We start from the raw sequence: 21,261 nt of genomic DNA on the forward strand, positions 1-21,261 counted from the left end.
AAATTCACATTTTAAGCTCAAAACTAACTGTTTTATAAATTTTTTTTTTTTTTTTTTTTTTTTTTTTTTTTTTTTGAGACGGAGTCTCGCTCTGTCGCCCAGGCTGGAGTGCAGTGGCCGGATCTCAGCTCACTGCAAGCTCCGCCTCCCGGGTTTACGCCATTCTCCTGTCTCAGCCTCCTAAGTAGCTGGGACTACAGGCGCCCGCCACCTCGCCTGGCTAGTTTTTTGTATTTTTTAGTAGAGACGGGGTTTCACCGTGTTAGCCAGGATGGTCTCGATCTCCTGACCTAGTGATCCGCCCGTCTCGGCCTCCCAAAGTGCTGGGATTACAGGCTTGAGCCACCGCGCCCGGCCTGTTTTATAAATTATAAACTTCTTTTGATATATTAAAAATCTGAGTACTGGAACAAAAACTTATTTCTGAGTTTTTCAAAAGTGTGTGAAAAAAAAAACAAAAACAAAAAACAAAAAAAATCCTGTTTTCCATGTCCTTCTCTGGCAGCAGGGGGCTGTTGACATCTACCAAAGTCCTGAGTATCTAGTTATACAACATCCTGAAGGCTAGCTAGAAGCACGAGCTGTGCAATCCCACTCCTAGGTATTTACTCAAGAGAAATGAAAAGTTACATTCGCATGAAAACCTGCACAAATGTTGGCTGGCCGCAGTGGCTCACACCTGTAATCCCAGCACTTTGGAGCCCGAGGCGGGCGGATCACGAGGTCAGGAGATCGAGACCATTCTGGCTAATACGGTGAAACCCCGTCTCTATTAAAAATACAAAAATTAGCCGGGAGTGGTGGCAGGCGCCTGCAGTGCCAGCTACTGGGGAGGCTGAGGCAGGAGAATGGCATGAACCTAGGAGGCGGAGCTTGCAGTGAGTCGAGATCGCGCCACTGCACTCCCACCTGGGTGACAGAGCGAGATTCTGTCTCAAAAAAAAAAAAAAAAGAAAAAAGAAAAGAAAACCGCACAAATGTTTATGTACCTTTATTCATTCCACACTGGGCACAACCCACATGTTCTTCACCCGAAGAATGGATAAACGAACAGAGGCACATCCATACAATGTAATATTTCTCTGCAACAAAAAAGAACAAAAGATGGATGTATGCAGATTATGCTAAATGAAAGAAACTAGTCTCAAAGGGCTGTATGATTCCATTTGTATAACTAAAAAGCAAACAGAAAACTGACCGCTGGGCATACAGGGGGTAGGGGCAAATAGAAGGAAGGGATCGAGGCTGGGCGCAGTGGCTCATGCCTGTAATCGCAGCACTTTAGGTGGTCGAGGCAGGAGGATCATGTGAGGTCAGGAGTTTGAGATCAGCCTGGCCAACATGGTGAAACCCTGTCTCTACCAAAAGTACAAAAATTACCCAGGTGTAGTGGTGCACGCTGCAGTCCCATGTACTTGGGAGGCTGAGGCAGGAGAATCGCTTGAACCTGGGAGGCGGAGGTTGCAGTCAGTGAGCCGAGATTGCACCACTGACCTCCAGCCTGGGTGACAGAGGGAAACTCCGTTTCAAAAAAAAAAAAAAAATTGGAAGGGATTGATTACAAAAGGACGCAAGGGAATTTTTGAGGGTGATGGAGCTGTTCTATATCTTTATTACGGTGGTGAGGGTTACAAAGTTGTATTTCATTTGTCAATCCTCATAGAATTGTACACTGCCAAAACAAAGTGAATTTTACTTTATGTAGATTATACCTCCATTTAAATTATTTATTTATTTTTAAAGACAGAGGTCTCCTTATATTGCCCAATCATGCCTCAGCCTCCAGAGGAGCTGGGACTATAGGCGCACACCCTATAGGTTATATACATTAAAAAAAAAAAAAAAGACATGGGCCTTGGGGTCACCAGCCTTACAGAACCTCAGCCCCACCATTTCTTTAGCTGTGTGACCTTGAACAAGTTCCTTAAGCCTTCTGGGCCTTGGTATCCTCATCTGTACATGGTGATGTAATAGTTCCTGGTTCACAGGTTTGTTAGGAGGATGCAGTGAATGTGTATATGTAATGCAGTGCCCAACACCCATTCTGCATTAGGTCTCACTGTGACTAGCCGGCCAAGAGTCATAGCATGAAGTCCCTTCTCAGCTGGGCCTAATATCTGTCTGCCCTGTGCTCTATTTCCCACCTCCCTCCAAGTGGCCCTCTGCCCAGCCTGGATTCCTGGCAGGTACCACCCCAGGGCAGCTAGCTTCTTGGCATTTTATCAGACTACACTAAACATTGTTTGATTATAGGTTCTAATACTCTTTTTTCTTTAGTTTTGGGGGGCAAGTGTGTGTGTCATATCGCCTAGCTAACACTTTCTCTTGAAAACTTTCTGTCCAACTTCACCGTTTTAAAGATCCCAAGCAGACTTTTTCATAGTTAGTAAGTTATGTGAAATGTCCCATTCATTATATTAAGTAACAAGATGAACCCTTCCTGATAGATTTTCATGGGTTAGGATGAAGTTCGGGGCACTAACCACATGTGTACTGTGGGCAGGATTTGACAGGGACCATCACACTGTGAGAGTTTATGGAGCACCCTGTCTGTGCCAGGAGTGCTGGGCCTCTAGGCAGTCACACAGCTCCTTCCCAGCTTCTGAACCTGAGTATACATGCTGTCAATATGCAGACACCTCACCTCTTGGGGTCTCTGTTTCTTCACTGTGATTTTTTTTTTTTTTAAAGATGGACTCGGCCGGGCGCGGTGGCTCAAGCCTGTAATCCCAGCACTTTGGGAGGCCGAGATGGGCGGATCACGAGGTCAGGAGATCGAGACCATCCTGGCTAACACAATGAAACCCCGTCTCCACTAAAAATACAAAAAAAAAATTAGCCGGGCGTGGTGGCGGTGCCTGTAGTCCCAGCTACTCGGGAGGCTGAGGCAGGAGAATGGCGGGAACCCGGGAGGCGGAGCTTGCAGTGAGCCGAGATCGCGCCACTGCACTCCAGCCTGGGCGACAGAGCGAGACTCCGCCTCAAAAAAAAAAAAAAAAAAGATGGACTCTTGCCCGGTTGCCAGACTGGAGTGAAGTGGTGCAATCTCGGCTCAGCGCAACCTCCGCCTCCCAGGTTCAAGCGATTCTCCTACCTCAGCCTCCCGAGTAGCTGGGATTACATGCGCCCACCACCACACCTGGCTCATTTTTGTGCTTTTAGTAGAGACAGGGTTTTGCCATGTTGGCCAGGCTGGTCTCGACTCGGCCTCCCAAAGTGCTAGAATTACAGGTGTGAACCACCATGCCCGGCTTTTGTGTTTTTTGGAATTTTTATATTTTTAGTAGAGACAGGGTTTCACCATGTTGGCCAGGCTGGTCTCAAACTACTGACCTCAAGTGATCCACCCACCTCAGCCTCCCAAAGTGCGGGGATTACAGGCGTGAGCCACCGCGACTGGTCTCTCCACTCTGATTTTAAAGGCCCATTCTGGACCCATTCCAGGGGTCTATGACTTGGAAACGTCATTGTAATCAGTGGTGGCTATGGGAACTGATAATGGTGGTGACAGTGGTGGTGAAGATGAGGATGCTTCCAACCTGGAGAAGAGGAAGAAGTTAAAGGAGGGCAGGCACGATGGCTCATGCCACAGTCCCAGCACTTTGGGAGGCCAAGGTGGAAGAATCACTTGAGCCCAGGAGTTAAGGACCAGCCTGGGCAACAGAGCAAGGCCCGTTTCTATAATAATTGTTCTTAATTGAAAAAAAAAAGAAGTTAAAGGAGTGTTTTTAATGGAAGTAGCTAATTTACAAGTTTCCATTCCTTTTGCTGCTTTGAGACTACTTGTGAAGGACTAGAAAAATATATAGCCCCTCGAATGCAGTAGGAGAATGGGAAGAGAGCACAGGGCGGCTTCGACTGATATTTTTAAAGTTTTATTCCTTAAAAACATGTGTAAGTCAATTCATTAAAACCAAAAGTTCAATAGGGGTGTTCAGAGTCCATATCCATGAGTTATAATGCACTCTGCACTTTTTCACATGTTTGAAATATTTCTCAATCATTTTTTTTTAAACAGACACCATCCCTTCTTAAGTAGTCATGAAAACTGTGGTGCAGGGCATTTTTCATCACAGAAAGGGTATTTCTGTGTCTAGCTAAGCAATCAGTTATTCCTTGGAAACAACACCCCGCTGATTTGTTCTCCTTCTCCCCTCCGAATGTTGCACAGGATCCTGCCTATACCGATGCTTGGATAAACGAATAAACTAGCGGATACTTAAGTTCCTTTATTTTCTTACTTTTTGATTTTTTTAATTTTTGAGAAGGATTCTTGCTCTGTCACCCAGGCTGCAGTGCAGTTGCACAATCTCGGCTCACTGCAACCTCTGCCTTCCAGGTTCGAGCAATTCTGCCTCAGCCTCCCTAGTAGCTGGGATTACAGGCATGTGCCATCACACCCAGCTACTTTTTGTATTTTTAGTAGAGATAAGGTTTTACCATGTTGGCCAGACTGGTCTCAAACTCCTGACCTCCGGTGATCAGCCTGCCTTGGCCTCCCAAAGTGCTGGGATTACAGGCATCAGCCACCACGCCCGGCCTTAAATTCCTTTAAACCCTTCGTACTAGCAGGTCAGCTCCGCCTCCATACTCCTTGCCCCACCCGGGGCCGACATCCTGCTGATGGAGCAGCTTTGAGCAAGCTTTGCTCAAGGGCAGCTCCCGAGAGAACTCGGGTGCCCTGGCTGGGCCAGGAATAAATAGGACTGTGCGTTTCAAAGGAAGGGGCAAAGGGAGGGGTGAATCAGCCTCGCCTCAAAGGCTAAAAATAATCTGGCTTTGTAGACTCTTCCTCCAACTACTCAGGGCCCGGAAAACGGGAGGTGGGGAGAAAAGGGTGGGATCTTTGCATCAGTCCTAACTATTAAGCGTGTGTTTGTCAGAAAAGAGTTAAAAGGGAACCTTCATCCTAGGCTGTCTTCCAAGTCTACTTCTTATAACTTGAACTCGTCACTCATCTTGTTTGTAATAAATGCAATTAGAAGGAGCCAGGTGGGTTCCCTCTGTTGTCTTGTCCCACTGTTGTCTCTTGTCTCACAGTTTAGAGAAAAGCCCAGACAGGCACCGGACGCAAGTCAGCCTCCCTGGAGCCTGAATCCCCACATGCACCTGAGCCTGGACATGTGGCCTATCTGGGTATAGAATCCTATCTCTTTTCAGGTGGTTTGGGCTGATCCCCTACATACTTTCATAACAAAGGAGACAATGAGCAGGAGATGCTTGTACCCTCCTTGAGAAATCCAAGTGGCATTCCAGCCTTCCTGTGGTCAGATGCAAGCTTCCTGTGTGTGCCAGGGATGCATTTCTCTTTACTGGGTTTCCTTTCCTCCTGGTCTGCAAATTCTCTCAGTAAGACAAGGACTCCTTGCTGCCCAGCATGCTTCTCTACCCTACCTGAACCTGGGTGTTTGTAAACCTGTCAGAAATTCCAGAGGGCTGACTTCCTTTATAAACCAGGTTAGAGACAGTCAGGGAAACCTACTTACTGGCCAGCACCTGGGGATGTCAGAGCTACAGCCTTGTGATGGGTTCCAGGACTACACAATTTTCCCTGAGGCAGTAAGCAACATGGGAGGTTCTGCTCCTTTTCATCTGCTGAGTAAAACCTTTTGCCTGCAAACTAGGTCTTCCTAAGTGCAATGACTTGTGTGTGGAACTGCACACCATGACTGGCTCCAGCCTAGTCACCCTCCAACACAGAAGTCTCACCCAGTGGGTGAGTGGCTGCCACATAGCCACTTCCCTTTTCTTGGTGACTATGCCATCTCCATTGGTTGGAAAGGTATATCAAGGAGTCCAGCTTCCTTAACCCAGTTGTTATTGCCACATATTTGCCAGGATTTTATGTGCTGCAGAAACACTTCAATTTTTTCATAGGATCGTTCCGAGTCAGGATGGTTCTGAGCAGCTTCCAAATGAGGTGAGAAGGCAGTAAACTCCCTGGACGTGGACTTGAAAAACCATCAGATTCCACCCCCTTAAATCCCAAAATACACTTCTTTGTTCTTTGAATTACTTACAAAAAATAATATGAACAGCTGACATCTCCTCAAGACTTACTCTCTACCAGGCTGTACCTGTGCTAAGCTTTTAAATAGATCAACTCCTTCAGTCCCCACATTTACAGGAGTTGGGGGTTGGGGGTGGGGGGCTGAGGTTTTAACACAGTCATAAAAGGTTCCACTGTCATGCAACCCATAAAAGGGATTTGAACTCAGGTCTGTCTAACTCTACATCCAGAGCTGGTAACTATGATGTCCAGAAGTGCTCTGTTGAGACGCAAGTGGTCTAGTGTGGAAAGTGTATAAGAACAAACCTTGGCAGACTTGTGTTTGAATCTCTAGATCACATCCTAATTTTCTTTCTTTTTTTTTTTTTTTTTTTTAGAGATGGATTCTTGCTCTGTCACTCAGGCTGGAGTGCAGTGGCTCCATCATAGTTCACTGCATCCTTAAGCTCCTGGCCTCAACTCATCCTCCTGCTTCAGCTTTCCAAAGTGCTGGGATTGCAAGTGTGAGCCTACGTCCTAATTTTCTATATGACTGTGAGGACTAGCACCATCTCTCTGGGTGTCACAGCTGAAGAAAATAAACAATGGTATTAGGTCAGCCTGTTTCTCAAAAGTGCTTGCTTGTGTTTTACCGCTAATATCTAAAGGAAATGGAAAGGAGATAAGCAAACAACATACAAGAGGAAGCGACCAGGATTCTTCAGTCTTGCCAGGTCTTCTTAGAAAGATCACAGGAGGGTGGGGCCCCTTTTCTAGATGGCATCTGGAGACCAAACCCCTCCCACCTGCCTTCTCTGGGTTGTCTGAAACCTTCCCACTATCATTAGACAAAGAAGTCCTAAAAAACCACCTCAAAATGGGCCAATTTAGGAGTCCAGGTTTCAAGGGCTTCATTTACATCTCGAGGGAAATAAGCTGACCCCTTTTCCAGTTACTGAAGCCATTAAACTCAGAAAGGGCTCTCCCCAAAAACAAGCAAGAGAGGTGTCTGAACAGACCCTGAAAAGGCCCCATAATGGGCATCAAAATTATTTGAAGTTTGATCTACATCTTTTAAAATATAGGCCGGGCGCGGTGGCTCACGCCTGTAATCCCAGCACTTTGGGAGGCCGAGGCGGGCGGACCACAAGGTCAGGAGATCGAGACCACGGTGAAACCCCGTCTCTACTAAAAATACAAAAAATTAGCCGGGCGCGGTTGTGGGCGCCTGTAGTCCCAGCTACTCGGGAGGCTGAGGCAGGAGAATGGCGTGAACCCGGGAGGCGGAGCTTGCAGTGAGCCGAGATCGCGCCACTGCACTCCAGCCTGGGCGACAGAGCGAGACTCCGTCTCAAAAAAATAAATAAATAAATAAATAAATAAATAAATAAATAAATAAAATATAGACAAAGGGCTGGGCACGGTGGCTCACACCTGTAATCCCAGCACTTTGGGAGGCAGACGTGGGTGGATCACGAGGTCAAGAGATGGAGACCATCTTGGCCGACATGGTGAAACCCCATCTCTACTAAAAATACAAAAATTAGCCAAGCGTTGTGGCAGGCACCTGTAGTCCCAGCTATTCAGGAGGCTGAAGCAGGAGAATCTCTTGAACCTGGGAGGTGGAGGTGGCAGTGAGCCAAGATCTCACTGAGAGGTGAAGCCAGATGGACTTCCTGGGTCAAGTGGGGACTTGGAGAACTTTTCTGTCTTAGCAAGGGGATTGTAAAATGCACCAATCAGCGCTCTATAAAAACGCACAAATCAGTGCTCTGTAGGTACCAATAGGATTATAAAATGCATCAATCAGCACTCTGTAAAAATGCACCAATCAGCACTCCAGCTAGCAAGAGGATTGTAAAATGCACCAATCAGCACTCTGAAAAATGCACCAATCAGCACTCTGTAGCTAGCAAGAGGATTGTACAATGCACCAATCAGCACTCTGTAAAATGCACCAATCAGCGCTCTGTAAAATGCAATAATCAGCAGGATCCTAAAAGTAGCCAATCGCAGGGAGAATTGAAAAAAGGGCACTCTAGTTAGACAGAAATGGAATATGATAGGGGCCAATAAGGGAATAAAAGCTGGCCACCCCAGCCAGCACTGGCAACCCACTCTGTTCCCTTTCCATGCTGTGGAAGCTTTGTTCTTTAACTCTTTACAACAAATCTTGCTGCTGCTCACTCTTTGGGCTCATGCCACCTTTAAGAGCAATAACACTCACCGTGAAGGTCCACGGCTTCATTCTTGAAGTCAGTGAGACCACGAACCCACCGGCAGGAACAAACTGCAGACACAGCACCATTGCACTCCAGCCTGGTGACAGAGCAAGATGCCGTACTGTTATTCCTCCCACCTCATAGATAGGGAAACTATTCTCCACTTCATTGCTGCCTTTCCTTTAATTACACCCAAGGATGTACTACAATTGGCCTGTGGCTTCTCCCACTTTGGACATTATGGATGTGTGCCTTCCCTTCATGAAGATTGTATGAGAATCTTTATTATTATCATTTTCAAACTATAAAGTATATAATAAACATTATGGTAAGCATAATTCCCTCCAAGCTTCATCCTTCTGTAAGGCTGAGAAGCCCCTTCTACTCCTCTGAGAATCCCTGAAACATGAAGTTGCTTTGGGTGTTGCATTATTTCAGATAAAGACCCAGTTTAATGTGGTGATAAGCAGCTTGGACTCAAAGCATGGGCTCAGGAGTTACAAATCCCCACTCAGCCACCTCCCCCTTGTGTGATTTTGGGCTACTCATGTACCCTCTTAGCCTCAGTTACTTACCTGTAAAATGGGGGTAATAATAGGACTTACCCATAGGGATGTTGGGAGGATTAAATGAGCTAATGCATATATAATGCCTGTCACAGACTAAGTGATCAAGAAATATCAGCTGCTTTTCTTATTAAAGAGACTTTGGACGGAAGTTGCTTTAAGCAAGACCTTTTAGGTAACATACTTCCAAGGATGGGAAAATTACTGCCATTGATTTCAAATAATCTTCAGATGTCAGACCAGACATATTGACGTTTGGCTGAAAATGGGATCTCTAAAACAATGTCTTAGATTCTGAGCTGGGAGTGGGTATGGGGTAAAGTCTACTGACTCCTGTAACCCAACTGAGTACCTTTATGAACCTGAAAGCCATTTACAGGGAAGAGTGAATCCAAGAGATACTATAGGGTGATCCCTCTGAGACCACAGCAGAACTGAGCCTTGCTGGCTGCAGATGTAATGAGATCACAGTTGCCCTGCCCCAGGGGACAGCCCTACTCACTCTCAACCCCCACTGAGCTCACAGTACCAGTTCTCACCCTGGCTACCACCTCCCCTCCAGCTCCCATGTTCTCATCTCTTGTTGCACTGAGAACTCATAGAGACTGGGCCATGAGGCTTCATTCATGTCCATACACCCACACCTGGAACACAGTACATGTTCTGTAAACCTTTGCAGAACTCATTCACAGGAAGCTATTAAATGCCCTCCTCTCTTCTCTAAGGTGGATCTGTGTAATCAGTGCTAGTCCTGTGGCCTATATGTTTGGGTCAAAATGAATGCCGTCCAGCCTTTATATTCTTCCTTTCCCATATTTGGTCTGACAAAGATGCTTTGTTTGACCAAACTTTAGTCAGGCTCCTGAATCTTCTCCTAAGTTTATCTGTACACTTCCTTGTAAAGACAAGTTTAGCAAGAACCTGGCTAAATTGGTTTAGCCAGAATCCCCCACCCTCCATATCTGATCCCTCTTCATATCTGATTGGATTCCTCATCCTCCACCATCCCCAGGTGATGTCTGATCATCCTGCCCTGTCTTCAGTTAGCCAGAGTCCCCCTTATCCCACCTGCCAACCCCCACCCTGCTCCTGGCTAGAAATTCCCACTTGCCCATGCCATATTCAGAATTGAATCCAGTTCTATACTGTGATCTCTTTTCCCCTAGTGAGATAGTCATGAACAGAAACCTGTTTTTACCACTTCAGTTACTGTCCAGCTCTGGTTTTACCTTGTCAGTACATACGGCTGCCCTTCATTTAACAGTCACCTCAAAGAGACAGGCCACTCAGTCACAATCTTTATATTCTTTATATTTTAATTGTGTAAGTACCTTGCCTCTCTGGTGTCTTGTTCCCAAACATTTCTTCAGCTGGACCACTTAAGCCAATGAAAGAGCTAATCTATTTAACATTGATTCCATTAGCTTTGGTTTCCTGAACTCCTTTCCAACTTGGGGGGAATGATGGGAAAAGGGGCACCTCTCCATAGCCTTCTCGGACCTGCCACAGGAGAGGCAAGGGAGCTGTGGTTGCTCTCCCACACTCTCATTTGAGTGTGACCTTGTCTCCCTATCCCAATCCTACACATGAAGATAGCAGAGAAGTAACATACCTGTATAAACTTAATAAGAGCGTGTCTCAATGGACCTAGTGGAGCCTGTATCCCCTACGCATAAATAGATTAGTCTTGTATCCTGGCAAGAACCCTGGATTTATAATCATGGGCCTTGGCTCCTGTTGTGACATTTCGGATAATCACTTAGCCTCCTTAGACCTCAATTCTTCATTTCTAAAAGCAGGATTAGCCTAAAATATTTTAATGTTCTCTGTAACACTAAAGAGTGGAAAGCACTATACAAACATGAAGAATGACTGGTCTCCCTGGAAAATGCCTTCCTTTCCCCACAGCACAAGCTGGTAGCAAGTTTCTGAGGGCAAAGGTCCCTAGGGAAACAGAAAAGGCCAGCAGATCACAGATCACATTCAAAACAGAAGAGGCTGCAAAACTCCCCAGACATGACTTACTTGTGCAGAATATCTCCTGGAACCTTTGTGGAGACATGAGAATCTCCTGAAGTTACCTTCCCAATGGAAGAATCTAAGCATCAATTGTCCTCAAGTCATATCAATGAAAATCTTAGGCCTGAACTGGAAGCTCCTAATATATTAACCAATGTAGTAACTGGCCCTTTTAGAGGGCAGAATATGTCAAGAGTTGCCTAAAGAACTAATAGTGCAACCTGTGCTCTATTGTCCAAAGCTATTTTGGGTCTTAAACCATAAGTGCAATTAAAAAAAAAAAATCAATGCTTTCAACAACTGAAAGTCAATTGAGTTACTTAAGCCTTTCCCCAACATATATGGCCATTGACTCTCCAGGAGTCTGGCTACAGCATTTGGGCCTGGTGCAGACACAAACTACTTAGCTAGCAGATAAAGATTATAGGGAGCTCCAACCATCCAATCAAGAAACTATTAAAATATGGGTCATAAATCTTCAGTTCTGTCACAGTTCACCAAGGACAAAGTCTGACAACCTTTCATCCTCACTGAGAGGCAGCTCTACGGAGCTGGAATGACTGAGGGTCCTGTTTTCCCTTCTCTTAGCTGTAGCCTAAGGTATGGTGCACAAGCATCATCAGAGAACTTTTGTTTCCATACCTGAAAGGGAGTCTACTTTCCCCAAAGGTACCCAGAAGGTTTTTGCCAGTGTAGCCCCTCAACCTTAATCCTGAGTGCCTTCCACCTCCAGGAATGCTGCCCTTGACCATGAGCAGGCTCCTGAGGACTCCTTGAGTCCTGCCCCTCACCGGCAGAGCTGTGAGTGTCAGAGGATAGAGGAGCAGTATCTACCCCTGGATCTGAGCTCATTGAGGGTCTGTCCTGTGGCCAGAGTACCCAGGGAGTAAACTGACAGGGGCAGGATGCTCCAGGCACCTTGGGCCCCATCCCAGCACCACTAGCACTGAGAAGATCAATAGCTCAGCATACATTCATTATGCATTCCAGCATACCAACTGGGAAGCCCTGCTGGAGACCCTCTGCCCTCTAAGCCACGGTCATGGTTTCCTCATCTGCAAAATGGGAGAATAATACCAACGCCACTGAGTGATTGACTCCATGAGATAATTATGGCAGCCAAGTGCCCAATACAGTGCCTGACACACAGCAGGTACTCACCTGTGGTGGTGCATTTCCCTAGCCTCTCCCTCCACTCTAAAGTCCAATTGCTGAAGCCCCTAAGAAACACCTGATACTCCAGTTCCAGAGTGCTATGATCAATATCCAGCCCTTGAAAGAAAACTATAATGAATAGTTCAGTTCAGCTTTTCCTCTGTTAAGGAAAACCATCCAAGATGAAAGTAAAGTAAAAAAGATTACTGCATGTCTTTCCAATGTCATACAAGAGCATTTTCTAACAAGTTCACCTACAGGTTATCTGACATTCTATAACACAGGTTCTCAAAGTATGGTGCCTGGACCAGAAGCATCAACACTGCTATAAACACAAATTCTTAGGCACCACTCCAGACCTATTATCAGAAACTCTGGGATTTCTGTAATTAACAAGCTGTCCAGGATTGATGCACTCATCTGAGGAAACATGACTTTCCTCTGCTCTAAGTAAACATAATTTTGTGCTTACAAAAGTGCCTGACACAAAGTAAATGCTACGTAAGTACTGGCTGTCATAAATTAGCCTATGTAAATGTAAAATCGTGATGGTATATACATTGGAGCAAAAGGCACGGTCAGAGGACTAAAGATCTCTGAGTGGAAGCCTCAGGGCTGACCCAAAACTGTCACAACCAAGCAGGCAAAAATCAGGGAGGCAGAGAGTAATGTGGCTGTCTGTAGTTGATGAGCAAGGGGAAATCAGAGGCAGGGTATGGATGAGACAGACACAGCTGGAATGAAGTCTTTTTTTTTTTTTTTTTTTTCCAGACAGGGTGCCACTCTGTCACCCAGGCTGGAGTGCAATGGTACAAACCTAGCTCACTGGAACCTTCACCTGCTGGGCTGAAGTGATCCTCCTGCCTCAGCCTCCCCAGTAGCTAGAACTACAGGCACATACCACCACACCTGGCTAATTTAATATTTTGTAGAGATGGGGTCTTGCTATGTTGTCCAGGCTGGTCTTGAACTTCTGGCCTCAAGCAGTCCTCCTGCCTCAGCCTCCCAAAGTGTTGAGATTACTGGCATGAACCACCATGCCCAGCCAGATGAAGTCTTAAGATCATACCTGGGAAGCCTTCAAGCTGTCTGGAGCAAGTTTGACCTTTTAGCTGAGAAGATGTTGGTCTCTGCTGGCAGGCACTTCCGAGTCTGAAAGGTGTCAGGCCTACCCGTCTGTGCTTGTCTCCCCTGTTCCTGGCTGTGTTCCATTTCTCACATTTCTCCAATAGCCTCAGGACGGTGCCACTGCTATCTCTGGGGGCATGAAGCAGGCAGCGTAGAGCAGATGAAGTTTAATTCTGGAGCCCACTTCTATTAGTCCGTTTGGGACAAAATAACATGGACTAGGTGGCTAAACACCTGAAATTTATTTCTCACAGTTCTAGAGGCTGGGAAGTCCAAGATCAAGGTACCAGAAGATTCTGGTGAGGGTCCATTTCCTGGTTCTCTCTGTGTCCTCACATGGTAGAAGGGGTAAGCCTAGTTCTCTGGGGTCTCTTTATAAGGGCACTAATCCCATTCATGAGGATTCCACTCTCATGACCTGATCACCTCCCAGAGGCCTCACCTCCTAACCATTAACATGGGGATTAGGATTTCAACATATAAATGTTGGGGTTGGGGGACGAAGACATTCAGGCCATGAAACCACCCACCATCCTGCTCAGGTATCTTCCTGGCTCTCACAGCTTCACAGGGTTGAGGTCAGTTCCTTCTGAGGTCTGGGACCAGAGCCCTAAGAGCTAAGTTTGCAGTTAGGGCACTGTTAACTGATGTAAGAGATGGTTGGTTATAATGATTATCCTGGACAATACAAACATGAGGCTCATGGTCATACATATACCAGGTACTAGCAAAAATCTGGCTCCTTCACAAGTGGGTTGATCCACTTATAAATGGCTGCATAAACAACAAAAACTGGATTCGGGGTTTTTTTTTCTTTTTTAGTTATTATTATTTTTTATTTTTTAGAGACAGGGTCTCACTATGTAGCCCAGGCTGGTCTCGAGGTCCTGATCTCAAGCAATCCTCCTGCCTTAGCCTCCCAAAATGCTCAGATTATAGGCATGAGTCATTGTGCCCAGTCCTGGTTTTGATTATAAAATTAATTTTATAAATACTGGAATTCCAGCCAGGCACGGTGGCTCACACCTATAATCCCAGCACTTTGGAAGGCTGAGGTGGGTGGATCACTTGAGGCCAGGAGCTCAAGACCAGCTGGCCAACATAGCAAAACCCCGTCTCTACTAAAAATACAAAAATTAGCCAGTCGTGGTGACACACACCTGTAATCCTAGCTACTCGGGAGTCTGAGGCACGAGGATTGCTTGAACGTGGGAGGCGGAGGTTGCAATGAGCCAAGATTGCGTCACTACACTCCAGCCAGGGTGACAGTGAGACTCAGTCTCAAAAAATAAATAAATAAGTAAATACTGGAATTCCATTTGAAACATACGTTTGAAGAGAAATCATGTTGATAAGAGAGTCCCTTTCTTAAATGCTTGAAAGTTCTGTGTTCCTTATATTTCAAATCATTGCCAATTAATGCAGTAATGACAGTGGTGTTGCTTTAAAGCAATTTAACTGTTTTGTAATCACTGAAAATAATTTTTAAGTTAATTTTTTTTTTTTTTTTTTTTTTTTGAGACGGAGTCTCACGCTGTTGCCCAGGCTGGAGTGCAGTGGCGCGATCTCGGCTCACTGCAAGCTCCGCCTCCCGGGTTCCCGCCATTCTCCTGCCTCAGCCTCCTGAGTAGCTGGGACTACAGGCGCCCGCCGCCGCGCCCGGCTAATTTTTTGTATTTTTAGTAGAGACGGGGTTTCACTGTGGTCTCGATCTCCTGACCTTGTGATCCGCCCGCCTCGGCCTCCCAAAGTGCTGGGATTACAGGCTTGAGCCACCGCGCCCGGCTAAGTTAATTTTTTTTTAAAAGCATGGAATCAATCTGGTGAGAAAGGCGAGGAAGGAAGGGCAGAGAGGAGTACATCAGCAAATCGAGACTTGCCAGCCACTATTGCTGGGTACATTCTGCTACATACAGCTGCCATAAGGGGCAACTAAGGAATAATTGGCAAAGCTTGGGGGGTTGAGGAATGTCTGTACAAAACATGCATTATAAGGCAGGGCATGGTGGCTCATTCCTGTAATCCCAGCACTTTGGGAGGCCGAGGCAGGCGGATCACTTGAGGTCAGTAGTTTGAGATCAGCCTGGCCAACATGGTGAAACCCCATCTTTACTAAAAATACAAAAAATTAGCCAGATGTGGTGGCGCATGCCTATAATCACAGCTGCTTGGGAGGCTGACGCAGGAGAATCACTTGAACCCAGGAAGCAGAGGTTGCAATGAGCCGAGATCGAGCCATTGCACCCCAGCCTGGGCAACAGAGCAAGACTTTGTCTCAAAAAAACCCAACCGAACAAACAAACCCAAACAAAAAAACATGTATGAGAGAGAGAGAGGGAAATGGTAGAGATACTAATATAGGTAGTCCTGCTTGGCCTAGAGATATAGGTATATGTAAGCATGTGTAGCAATATTTCACAGTATTTCACAGTTTTCCAAATGCTTTTGCATAACATTCAAGGGATACTTAGTAAGCTTTTACTATATGTAAGGTATTAGGTCTACAAGGAGGACTTAGAGGCCCCTGCCCTCAAACAGTGCACTTTCCAGTTATTAGTAGGTAACATCCAAACGAATTTTTTGCTGTGGTCCATATGATAACCTGTTGTAGATATATATATGTATAGTGAAATTAAGATTGGAATCTCAGTGTATTTATTCATTTTTTTTTTTACAGTTCTGCATTGATCAGCCTAATGAAATTTCAGTTTAATTTACCCTTTATAAAGAAGATAATTAGGGAAGTAACTGGGAACACCAAGTCTGGAATCAAACTGCCTGGATCCAAATTTCAGCTATATTGTTTACTAGTTGTGTGATCCTGAACAAATAATTTAACTTCTCTGTGCCTCCATCTGCAAAACAGGGATAGTGATGGTACCCATCTCAGGGGGGCAACTGTAAGGATTAAATGAGTTAAGAATGTATGTAAGGCACTTGGAAGAGATCTTGGCACAGAGTAAGCACTACATGGATTTCCTATTCTATTTTTATTTATTTAGAGATCCACTTGAGCGGATATTTCATTCATTCCCTAGTGGATGGAACAATAACATAGCAAGAAAACGGAAATAGGGAGGAAGCAGGTTTGTATGGTTATTTGGTCAATTTCTGGCCCTAGAAAAATACACTGGCATCCTAACGGATGTTAGGGCATGATTTCTAGATAAGTCAACAGAAATTGCTCTTAGCTAGCACCATTCCTGAGCTTATGCTCTGGCATAGTGCCCACACATTTACCCCTATGTGATCTGACGCCCCAGGGAGCAGAGGATGAATGCCATTATCCAAGCCAACCAAGCCAGTTAGGATCCATACTAGTGGGGGATAAAACACACACAGAATGACAACCTGATGGGAGAGGGCTGCAAATAGAACTTTTAACCCTGACGGCCATCCACGATGAGTGAGTTCCATGGCTGGAAGCCATCACTCCATCTGTCTGACAAGTCATTCAAAAAAGTTCACCATCTTCTGGTCTTTAAAGATGAACGCCTATAAGGCCAAATGGCTGGAGCTGTGTACTGAAGCCCAGAGTCCCTGACTTCCCTTCCCCACTCCGACACCCCTTCTAAAAAGCCATCTAAGGAAGTCACTTAACCACTCAGTTTCCTTATCCACACAAAGAAGAAAGCATTTGGTGCCCTTTGTTCCTCCTTATCACCCTAGAGAGTTTACAGTGTCTGTGTAACTAGTGCTCTGAAGATGCAAAGAATCCTAACTAAAGTGTCCAATATTGCAGAGACCAGTAAAATGCCTGGTTAATTTACTTTGGAAACGTTGATGCTTCAGGAATTCAAATAAATGGGTGATGTGGAGGTAGGTGTTAGGTCTGGTCTCTGGGAATCTGGCAGTTTAAGGAGAGAAAATCCTGAACACATCCTTCCTAAAAGACACTCTTCTCAAGTATTAATGCTATCTTCTTGTTCATGGTCCTATACATAGCATATTCTGGTTCACTCATGTATTAAAGTAATTTCTTTCATTTACTCTGCCCATTGTGCACAGTAAATACGAAGTGATGTTGTTGCTGAAAGTAGTGCTTTTTGGAAACTGCCTCAGTATAAACCAAGTCTTCCAAGTTTTGAAGCCACAGGGAGTAGTAAAAGGCACACAACCAGGCCTTCTTTACCACTCTAAGTGGAGGGTCTGAGCAAGAATGGGGGGATTGGAAGTAACAGTAGAAAGTTAAAGCAAAAAAAAAAATTGAAGGCTGGGCACAGTGGCTCACACCTATAATCCCAACACTTTGGGAGGCCAAGGTGAAAGGATCACTTGAGCCCAGGAGTTCAATACCACCCTGAGAAATACAGTGGGAACCCATCTCTACCAAAAAAAAAAAAAAAATTAAAAGCATGGTGGCATGCACCTGTAGTCCCAGCTACTTAGAAGGCTGAGGCGGGAGGATTCACTTCAGTCTAGGAAGTCGAGGCTGTAGAGCAATGGCACAACCCCAGTTCACTGTGACACTGCACTATAGCATGGGCAACAGAGCAAGAACTTGTCTAAAAAAAAAAAAAATTTGAGGCCAGGCACGGTGGTTCACACCTGTAATCCCAGCACTTACGGAGGCTGAGGCGGGCAGATCACGAGGTCAGGAGACCGAGACCATCCTGACTAACACGGTAAAACCACATCTCTCCTAAAAATACAAAAAATTAGCCAGGCGAGGTGGCGGGCACCTGTAGTCCCAGCTACTCAGGAGGCTGAGGCAGGAGAATGGCGTGAACCCGGGAGGCGGAGCTTGCAGTAAGCCGAGATCACACCACTGCACTCCAGCCTGGGCAACAGAGCAAGACTCTATCTCAAAAAAAAAAAAAGAAAAAGAAAAAAAAAGAAAGAAAATTGAAATGGGATCATCTAAGTGGTCTACTTTTTGGGTTTATCTATTTACTTCCTGTTTGATCAAACAATGCTCAGATTGACAGTGCTTCTGATATTATCATGCAGCAGGGTAATACAGATTTCTGGGTCCACCCTAGTAATTTTCAGTGTATATATGTGCAGACATCCTGAGGACACAAGATGTACATCTGAATTGTTTGTCCTGCCACAAACAATTCAGTGGTTTCCCACAGCTCTTAGAATACGGACCAAGTAAGTCCAGGCTAATGATTCTTAACCCTGGCTGCTTTACCTCAGGAACTTTAAAACACTACCCATATCTGGCCTGGCGCAGTGGCTCACACCTGTAATCCCAGCACTTTGGGAGGCCGAAGCAGGCGGATCACTTGAGGTCGGGAGTTCAAGACCAGCCTGACCAACATGGAGAAACCACATCTCTACTAAAAATACAAAATTAACTGGGCGTGGTGGCACATGCCTGTAATCCCAGCTACTTGGGAGGCTGAGGCAAGAGAATCGCTTGAACCTGGGAGGCAGAGGTTGCAGTGAGCCGAGATCATGCCATTGCACTCTAGCCTGGGAGACAGAGTGAAAAAACAAAAAAACAAAAACAAAACCACAAAAAAAACCTACCCATATCTCTCCCCGTCTCTCCTAACTGAATCAGAATCTTTGTGGGTGGGGCTTGGGGGCTAAATGTTGCAAAAGCCTCATGGTCTAGCACTTCTTGCCTCTCCAGTCTCAGCTTCACCGTCTACCCCTCCCTTGTTCTGCTCGCCCTAACTGGCCGAGTCCCAGTACCAGACACAGTCCAGGGCTTTTGCACAGGCTGTTCTCCTCACTGGCTTAGACATCCATCCCCTGACCTCTCAGACTATATCAAATTGCACACTCTCCTAGCACCAGACACTTGCCTCCTTAGCACATTTTGTAGTTGCATTGTGATCCTTGGATTAATGTCAGCTTCCTCACTGGGCTGTGAAATTTTTTGCAATTAGAGGCTGGTTGGTTTCTGCGCACCGTTGTGTCTTCCCCAGCGCCAGTGCAGGGTCTGACAAATAAGAGGTGCTCATTACTTATAACAAATGTGGGAAACAAATGGCAGGACAGAAAATCCCAATATTCTCTGTCACAGATTTTAAACGATAAAAAAAGTATCTATTTTTTAAAAGTCATGTAAATCTAAGGAAGTATTGTCACAAAACATTGAACCCCATTTAATCTTAGCTACAGTTCCCCTAGCCAAGCTTCAAAGACAAGCATCATTTGGAAAATAAAATTACAGAACTAATATAACAAGCCATATCCTGTTGAAAGTTATTTTGGGAGGTGCCTACAAAAGGAGGGTTGTACGCTGCCTTTTCAATGCCTGGATGGGGATCTGCAATTTGAGGCCTCTCTCCTCCAGAGAGAATATTTTCTGAAAGAAGAGTTAGACCAAGTGATAACTGCACAGCAGAGCGTGGATCTGCTCCCATACTGCTTCCAATGGGGCCTCTCTGTCAGATAGTCAGTTACTTCATAACTACCATCTGTTGCTAATCCAGAAATGCAAATCGACATGACTTCGGTTCACATATTTGTAGGCCGAAACATCAGAAAGCTTGCACCTGCCAGAACCACCTCTTCTTTAGACCTCTGAAAAAAGCCGAAGCCGGCAATCCCAAGCAGAGGTTTCCAGAATAAGCTGAAATGCACAGCAGATAAAGTTAATTCACAAAAGGAAGAATGGTCTGTGTAGGGGGTGGCGGGCTGTAGATTTCACAGTCAAGAGGCATAGAAATTGATGCATTTGGGATATATGTATTTGAAAGACTGGAGGCAAATAGAAAAGATAATACAAGATTTTAAAGTTATAAATTAGCTCTAGTTCTCTCTTCTTTGTCCTCGACTTTTAAAATGCCCCTGCTTGGGAGGTGGAGGGTTCAGGAGGCCTGTGGCACTAAATTGCAATTACAGAACATATTGCTACATACCCATCTTCCACTGTAGCACAGAAAGTCCATGAGAGGTAGGGAGACACTGGCCTGCCGCAATTATTTTCACTGAATAAAACCAGCTGTGTTTCCTAGACCCGGAACTGCACAAAACTATGACGTTTGGCTTTAGCATCCTGCCACTCCCCTCCAGAAGCCTCTGTGTCTTCCCAGCCAGCCACAAATGTCAGAGGGCCTCAAGCAGCCATCAAGAATGCTCAGGGACCAGATTTGGGCTCCAACCTCTGAGACACCCATTTCCTTCTAACATAAAAGGAAGGTAATTAATTCTTACCGTGCAGGGCCATTGGGAGGGTTCTATAAAACAACACTTGTCAAATCCCACTTGGAGCCCAGTGAATGTTAATTTCGTGTGTGAAATACATTCTCCTCAATAGCAAAACTTCTAGCGTCTTGGTAATCTACTCTCAAGTGGACATGAAGTCATCTGAGAATCTAATTTACATGGCAGTGTGAATGACTGAAAACGGATTTCCCTATCAATTTCTCGGTGTAGACGGCTGCACAAAAAAAAAAAAAAAAAAAAAAAAGAAGACATTTACAGAGGTAAATTCCCAGTGCAGAGTCTAAATACCAGGGACAATTCAGTGTAGTAAACACCAGCCTAGACCCGGGAGCCAGGCTTCCCAGGTCCCAATCCTGCTTCCATCCCCAGCTGCCAGCGAGAGACCTTAGGCCAATTACTTAACCTTTCTGTATCTAGTTTTCCTTATCCCTAAAAAAGGTTTGATATTAATAGTGCCATATCTCATAGGATGGTTGGCAGACTCAATGAGGTAATACATGTGATATACTTCAAACAGTGCTGACACCATAATAAGTGCTCAATAAATATTAGTCATTATCACTGACAATGGCATTTCAAGCATAAGGTAGGATACCTGGGTGGCTGCTTCCTTCTGCAAGCTCAAGCCAAATGCCCTCTCACCAGATGGCCCCTGCTTATAGGAAAGGAAAACAATCTACTTTGTTCAGAATGACAGGAACACAGCTCCAGATTGAATGAGAAGGCTCCCTGCCTTGTAACAAAGGGAAAGTAGGTGCCAGAAGAAATGCACTTTCACATGTATTATTGCCACCAGAAGAAAGGAAGGAGTGGGGATTATACAACCTGTAAGTGCCTTTATATTTTAGTCAAGGAAAATTTAAAAGGAAACTAGGAAGCCATTCCCCAAAGCTCATCCATAACATCGATTCCTTGGTTTTCCACCCCACTCTCTATACAGAACACAGCTGTTCTACACCCCTTTACCTTTTTTTGTTTCGTTCACTCTGTCACCAGCTCCCATCCCCAAGCCCAGGAGAAGGCCACGTTACTCTGCCCCATCTAATGGCTAAGG

General features: G+C 45.3%; 1 long non-coding RNA gene across 1 annotated transcript in view; it reads right to left on the reverse strand.

The window, feature by feature from the left end:
* The window catches only part of LOC144333760 (uncharacterized), a 199,442-nt gene that overhangs the window by 150,632 nt on the left and 27,549 nt on the right, over positions 1 to 21,261 (reverse strand). The window contains exon 2 of the long non-coding RNA XR_013402753.1: positions 8,217 to 8,308. This is a non-coding gene — a long non-coding RNA (uncharacterized LOC144333760). The remainder of the gene's footprint in view (positions 1 to 8,216; positions 8,309 to 21,261) is intronic.

The sequence above is a fragment of the Macaca mulatta genome, chromosome 13 (genome assembly GCF_049350105.2).
Source record: "Macaca mulatta isolate MMU2019108-1 chromosome 13, T2T-MMU8v2.0, whole genome shotgun sequence".
In the NCBI taxonomy this organism is placed as follows: Eukaryota; Metazoa; Chordata; class Mammalia; order Primates; family Cercopithecidae; genus Macaca; species Macaca mulatta.